Below are 8,286 nucleotides of genomic sequence, written 5' to 3'. Positions count from 1 at the left end.
TTAAACTTCTATAGATTAATCACTTAGGAACTTTGGATATAGGTTTTAAAATAAATCTCGATCATTGTGTTGAATTGGATCTTGAGATGAACCTTGTATGACTGATTCTTTTGGATGGATATGAATGTATTTTTAAGTGATGAATGCTTGGCGATCTTTGGTTGGTTGGTTGGTCAGTATGGTCTTCCACTACAATCTCTTTTATATTTTTAGTTTTGTGTATTTATGCTTTATCTTTAAAAAAGCATGTTTATATTTGTTTATCCTTTTTTCCAAGGACCTTTGGGTGGGGAATTAAAAGAAACCCTACAAAACCACAAGTTAGGGCACAACATGTGAAATCAAAGCCTCTAGAACAACTTGTTAGGATGATGTCAAAAACTCAAAAATCCAAAAGGAAACTTAGATGAATGAAAAATAAGCCACTAGATTAAAAATATGCAAATTAGTGAGTTTGTACGAAAAACCACAACTCACCAAAATATCATATGATATTGCTCCAGACGCTAGGTGACACTTCAAGCCTAGGTCACAAAAGAGCCAACCCAAAATGATATTCTATCAAATTGCAGACAAAACTTCATAGTATAGGTAGATGATATGATAAAACGCACAAAATATCACATGTAATAGAAAGAAATATTTCCACCTACATAGAGATCACTTGTATGATATTTCAGCCTAGAAAAATTTAAATGAGAGACCTAGAATGGTAAAATCCAAAAATTATGCAGATAAATGGAGCTAGAAACTTGGTTCTAGCCACACGATGGATGCCATAAATGTATACTCAAAATGTAGGCACACTTTTATAAACCCTTCAATACAAGATATGCAAGGGAAATAGAGTCTTGAATGTTAGCTTATAGCTTCCTATCCATGACATACAATAATCTAATTACTATGATTGTGGCTTGTAAATGAACCCAAAAGATGGAGACCCTTGCAAGGTGCACCATAGTATGGAAGATTCAAAGAGAGTGCTAGAATCCAAGAATGAAGTGGGAATGAAATGCAAGATAAGATAGACATTTTGCAAGATTAAGCTAAGATGCAAGAATACAAAGTAAACTAATCTACCAAGATCAAGATTACAAATCTTCATAATTAAGCTATGAGATCTAAGCTGTTGGCTCTTGATTTGATGGGGTTAAAACCACCTTTTGGAAAGTGGACAATACCTAGGATTCAACTACAAACCATGATAGGTATATCATGATAGACCAATAGGATAACTGACAAGATAATAAAGTCATCTCCCCTTTCAACTCTACAAAGTTCAGGTAGGTATACCCAGAATTAGTATGATTCTTTATCAATTTTACACATCTATTCCTAATCCCCATTAAAAGTAGACAACAATTCTTAATTCTTTTAACTACAAGACAACCCAAGGAAAGGAGGACAACTAATAATTCATATCCTAAGGTTTCCAAGTCAATTATGGGATAATTCCTTTAGATCCATATTTCAATAAAAAATAGAAGTCCTTTTAAAAAAAAATATTTTGATATTGTATAAGCCTATAAATTTTCTCATAATTATAACATGACTAGTGCTTCATCCAATGGACTTTTACTTATAAATCTAACACTAAAACTTAGATCTACTCCTTCACATTTTGAATAAGATCAATACTCAATCAAAATCTCATACTTATAAAAATATTCTCATGAAACCCTTCAATTCTCTCATAACACATTGAAAATTTACTTAATCAATTTGATTAACAACAAAACATGAGATGAGATATAATTCTAAGTGAACTATAACTGAAATTTGATTTACTTGCTTGAATTACAAAGAATTGAAGAAAAACATGAAAAGAGACAAGATCTAAATTGGGAAACTCCAATAACTTCTTCATTTGTATTAATATTCTTGAAATAATACAATTAGAGTATCAGATCTATGAGATAAAAAAACTCAAGATGGATTTAAAACACTAGAACTCTATTTTCCTCAATTTATAAGAAAGACCAAAAAATGAAATACACAGTATTGGACCAACTTAAAATAAAAACTATTATTCACTCTTCATAATTCAGAACCATCTTCCAAGCCTTTGAAGTCCCTTTATAGAAAAGAATTGCACATAACACATGTTACACTTCTATTGGACATAAGACTTGTTACATATAAGACAAAATAATGGAAAGGAATATGGAAGACAATTACCAAAATTGAACTGTTGATGGCATGGATGTTGAGAATCAACTCTCTATTTGTAATGTAGGCATATCCATAGGGAGTGAACTGCAAAAGTAAGATATCCCATTTTGATGACTTTCCTCTTTCTTTTAGCTCTTCATGATTTGTTCTAATTCTATTCACTAACTGTCTCCAATAGGAAAGGCATCTATCTTTGCTACAACCTCCCAAACAAAAATGTCTCTTTCTTCATCAAGCCATGTAGCATGTTTAACCATATTCATTTCATTATACTTTTGTTTCACTTGGCATTTGAAATGACCCTTGAATTAGCAAAAAACTTATTCATGTCCATCTCAATCTTATATAATGCATAAATAAACTCATTGAAAACTAACACATCAACATCTCCATTCAAATATGAGGCAACCTTCTCATTATTCAAAATTTGATCAAAGGATGATGATGATTCTTGTTACTTTTTAAAAATTCCATCATTATCAACAATAGGAGAAAAAAAATCTTGGATACCATCAAAAAGAATTTATATTTTATTTTGCTGTAGTTACAACTTACTAGTGAAGAAACCATATAGTTCTTTTACCTTGCCAAGAATTTTCTTTGTGGAAATAATTTCTATTGGAAAATCCTTCTCCTGAGCCATCATTATAATTAACTTATCAAAGAATTAGGAATAAGGACCCCATTGATTAAACAAAGGATTTAACAAAGATAATGCCTTTGAACACTGATGTTTTGTGCCTTGGAGAGATATGAAGATGCTATGGACATTCTAAGAGAGGTTTTTTAGTATACTTATCCTATAGAATAGTGTACCTTTCATTGCATCTATCCCTCCATATCTTCTTAGGGCTACTATATCAACCTCCATGTTCACAAGTTGATATGTTGTCATCATTTATGTCAACTCATCTCCTTTTTTCTGCACTTCTTTGTCACTCACCTCTATTAAAGGCCTGCAACAAATCTTCAAAATTTTCATTTCTATCTCTAATTCTCAAACCTTCTACTCCATTACATAACTTCTCTTTAGTTCTTCCTCATATTGCTTCCTCATGGAAACATAATATTTGAATTTATGAGCTAGTCAATCTTCAATTTCATCCATTTTGTCTTTCCTCATTATTGTCACTACGTTCACCAAATCCAAGACTTCTCCACTAGATGTAGACTACACATTCTAGAAAATCATCCTTCCTTGTGGAGTGTCCTTTATCTCCATTAACTCTATCTTGTTGGATTATGGGACAATGCTCCAACCTACCATACTTTATGCATCTATGTTATATCTAGACCAAGCTATAGACCTCCATGGCCTAAAGCTTCATAAGATATTGAATTTTCTCACTTTTTACTTTGTGTAACATGAAGGAAGAGCTCAAATCCCATCTAGGGAGTAATAACATTCTACTTCTCTTTACTAATTCTCTGGCATCTTCCACAGTAAGTGTCTCACTATTTGGGTCATAAGCCTACAACTTGCCTACAAGTTCCACAATTTTCTCATTTGATTCTCCTTGTTGCAATGCTAAAGTTAATTCACTTTTATTTTATTTTGTTTAGTGGTAAAATGGAAACACTTTAAATAAGGTTGTAGGCCTCCATTTTAAGGGGTCACTAAGCCATTCAAATATGTGTGTGAGGAAAAGAGGGGAATTTCTAAGTATGATTCCTTTTATGATCCAAAATAGATTAGCTAGGACCCAAAGGAATAAGAGAGTTAATGCTAAATTTGAATTAAAAGGAGGAATGTAATACATGGAAATCTACTCTCTTTGGCCCTTGATAGTTTAATGCGAATTTGGAATTGAACTAATTGCTTAAGTAATATAAATATGGATGCTATCTAAAGACAATTAGTCCAATTAAGATATAAATCTAGGGTAAAGGTATGAAAGGAAATAAAATATAAATGGTTCACTTTGAAATGTGTAGAGGAAGATGCATTTTTCTCTCCAAAACTCATAGATCTGAATTGTATTTGAATATCCATCCGTGAATCTCAAAATGAAATAACAAAAGGAACAAAACCCTAAAATCTCCCTAGAATTTGAGACTGAAGGACTAGGTCAACTTGGGAAGACATCCTATAACTAGGTTTATGTAGTCTAGTGATCTATAACTGATGAATCTAAAAATCTTGTGAACTATAGGTTCTCGATCCATAATCATTTTTGCTCCCAACTTGTAAATCAATACAAAAAATAAAGGTTTGGGGGTTGGGGTTTGATGAGGGCTTGCCTTGGTCAAGCCCAAGGTTAAGGAATTAATCATAATTGAGAAATATAAAAGTAAATGACTAAAAGGTAGGATAAATTTTAGGATCCATCTTGTTTGTATGTAATGTAGATCTTGAATTAGGAATGTTGGATATCTCCACTCTTTTCAATGGGTCTACCCTAATCCCATCACATTGTCATGTATATAAAAGTGCATCAATGAAGAATATGATGAATGATTCAATGTAGATCTCCTCCCTTGATGGCCAAGAATAAGCTAGATATTGAAGAGGAAGTGCTCACAAAGGATTCTCTAATGCTACATAGAAATCTCCTTACTTAAATACTTGAAAAAAATAAATACAACTCCTTGAATTCAAAAGGAATAAATTTAGACTAGAGAGTAAGAGCTTGAGTACATGAATGAATGAGATGAGGGATATCTAAAAAGGAAGCTTGCAAGTCTCCTTATATATGAGTTTTTAGGAGGGAAAACAATACAGGTAAACTAGATAAGGGTCAAAAACTAATTAAACCACTGAGGCCATACAAGCCCCAAGCACTAGAACTACAAAGGACTAGGTCAACCTAGCTCAACTTGATCTAAGACTAGGTTGACCTAGGTCAACCTAGTCTAGACTAGGTTGACCTAAGTTGACCTAGTCCTGGAGGTCCAATCCTTGGTGCCATAGAAAGAAATGTTAGGTGCCAAAAAGACAAGAGTGGAAAGAGGAAGAATATAGGAGAAAACAATATTGAGCACATTAATATCCATGGTTTGAAGAGGGAATTATGAAGAGGGATCTAAAATTCCTTAAAAGGAAAGTGTGTCCATTTTAAGACAATACATTTATCCCCACTTTAGCGAGAGTATGAGTTTCCTCAAACTCTTGGTAAAGTAGAGCAATAGAAAAAGATACAATCTTATTGTGATTTAGGAGGAAAAAAAATCATCAACCCCCCAAAAGCCCCAAGTCTTTGTCACATCTAGAACCATAATAAGAGTGATAAGCACTACAAAAGGGGTGTAGTTACTTTCCCAATAAGGTTTGTGTGCCTTATTGTGAACCACACAAGAGAAAGAAAAGAAAGGGGGAAAGGTATACAAAAAAGAAAAGGGGATCAAATTTAATGGTCTAGCAAATGTGTGTGGCATGGTAGTCAGTTCATTGAAGGATTCAACTTCAAGGGAAATACATGTCCCAAAAATAAAAATTGAAAAGTGACCTAGGCATAAGGATGTGTGTGTCCTTAAAGGATCCAAATAAGGCCAAGCTTCCTAGACTATTAGTAGTCAAAATAAGGTAAGATAGACAAAGAAACACAATAAGAGGTTCATAAATGAGAGGAAGAGGTGGTAGAGGTACTGCTGATTTTAAGAGAAGCAATGATAAAGACAAGGACAAAATATATACATTAGAGACAAGAGGAGGCTATAGAGGAGGATATAGGGGAGGAAGACATGGAGGAAGAGATTATGGAGTTTTCACAAGGAGTTGTTTCACTTGTAATAAAGTGGGCCATCAGTCACATAGGTGTTCTAAATGGATTGAAGACAAGGGAAGAGATATGAGAGTCACTTTAACCCAAGAAGAACCAAAAGAAGAAGAGTTATGTATGAAAAATCTTGTCACCAACCCTATTTGCCTTATGGTCTTCTCTAGGCCACTACTCTAGCCTATTAGGGTTATTTATTACCCTAACTCAAGAGGTTTCCTAACTTGAACCTCTTCTCTTCAATTTGCCAACATCATCATTAGAACCAACTCAACCATACACTTTCCCTTGGATGTCTTCTTGCATCCCTTATGCTAAATAATCAAAAATTGTTAAAAAAATCAACCATGGAGAGGGAGGCTTATTTATAATGTTTTGCATCCATTACAAAACCAAAAAACCCTACTTGCATTCAAATCCCTATGGATTTCAAGATCTAGCACCAAACTATCCTAATTTGGGCTACAAAGAATTAGGTCCACTTTCTTACTATTTGACCAATAACTCCGAATTTGATCAAACAAGGTGTAACCAAATTTTCACTTCTAGATACCCTTTATGGAGGCCTTTAAGATTTTACTCATCTCCATTCCTCAAACCATCTGTATAATGTTATGCTATATTATAGCCTAAAAATAAGGGTTTCAAGGACTTTGAAAAGTTTGTACAAGGGTTTACTTTTTTACCTTCCAAAAATCATCACCAATAATTCTACTTGGGCATGAGGCCTCCTCACACTTATTTCTTCCTTTCCAAATGCACAAATTGAAGCATCCAATGGATTCAATCCTCTAAAAGACTCTTATAATGCTCTGTCCCCTAGCCATGCACTATTGGCTCACCTAGGACATCACTAAAAAAATAGGTAACCACCTTTCTAGGGCCCAACTTCCTCACATATTATACAAGGAGTCATCTCACCAATTCCAATATCCCATATAAATGGTAGGGTGGAATGGTGAGTTATGACCCCATTTACACAAACTGCCTGGTTTAGACCAACGACAATGCACAAACTAAAGAATTTACAAAAGCAATGAAAATGAAAAAAACACACTAGATAAACACACAAAGGATCTACTAACTACAAGGACTATCTCATTCACAAGTCATAGTGTCAAGTTCAATCCAGGACTCACCATTAACAAGGAAATACATCAAACTGCTCAGAAAACTTGCTCATTCCTAAGTTAACCTTCCTCCAAAACTACCTCCAAACCTTGTGATATGTTAGGGGAGGCCTTATATAGGTCTATTAACTCTGATCCAATTTCTTTGAGGTGGTTACCCAACCATCTAAATGAAGTTTCTCTTTTGCAAGAGAAGTTGTCATGACAATTTTTGCAATTTTGCAAAATTATCAAGCAACTTTACAATTTTTGTCCTAGTTTGGCAAAACTTGGTCCAAATCCCATGAAAATCTAGAAAGTGCCTATGTATTTCACTTATTACATGATAACATCATTCCACCTCTTATTTTCCTAATCTAGCCCTCTAAATGCACAATTTCCATTCTTATCAACAATGACAACAATTTGACTACACTAAGCAACTTGGATGACTAGGTGGTAATGAAGACCCAATTAGACTTCCTAATGGATAATTCCTACCCTAGGACTCTATATCCCTCTTTATTCCACTAGTGGCTTGGCTAAGGTCACTACAAGCCAAAACTCAACTAGGAACCCTAGGTTGTTAGTAAGCTTTACCTAGGTGCTCTTGTGCCATGTTCCCCACAAGAGAAAATCATGTCACTCTTGTAGAAATTATGTCATCTTCTATTCCCATCTTCTCAAAATATATATCAGCAACCCGTGTTTCCTCTAACTCTAGCTTACTCTTCCACGTGATGAGGTTTTCCATGTGAAACTTGTACCTAGTAGTCATTTTGACTCTTGAATCCAATACCTTCTTTGCCTCTAGCTATATCATGGGAGGTAGAACATTAGATATTACATCCTTTTTGACCTTATGTATGTTCACATCTATTTTAGTTAAAGGACCTTAATACTTGGCTAGGTCTGCAACATTGAAGACTGGTGAGATGTTCACATCATTAAGTAGAGCTCCCTTATAGGCATTAGCTCCATACTTGGCCAGAATCTTGTAGGGTCCCACTCTCATCATTTTTATTTTGGTAGGTATTCCTTTATATAACTTGGACTTATTCAAATGTACCATGACATATCCCCCTACTACAAGCTAAACATATTTCCTCTTCTCATCCACTTTAGCCTTCAATTTTTGAGTGGATTCTTGTATAGTCTTCTTCACTTATTCTTGGATCTCCTTCATGGTTTGAGTGAAGTCTTCAGCCTATCCACTTCTATATTCCATAGCTCCAAGATCCCTAAGTTCACACACATCCCTTGGATGAATCCCATAAACAATCTCAAAT

Source organism: Cupressus sempervirens, chromosome 5 (genome assembly GCF_028749045.1).
Source record: "Cupressus sempervirens isolate cs-2001-9-10 chromosome 5, ASM2874904v1, whole genome shotgun sequence".
Classification (NCBI taxonomy): domain Eukaryota; kingdom Viridiplantae; phylum Streptophyta; class Pinopsida; order Cupressales; family Cupressaceae; genus Cupressus; species Cupressus sempervirens.
Note: the sequence above shows the minus strand (reverse complement) of the source record.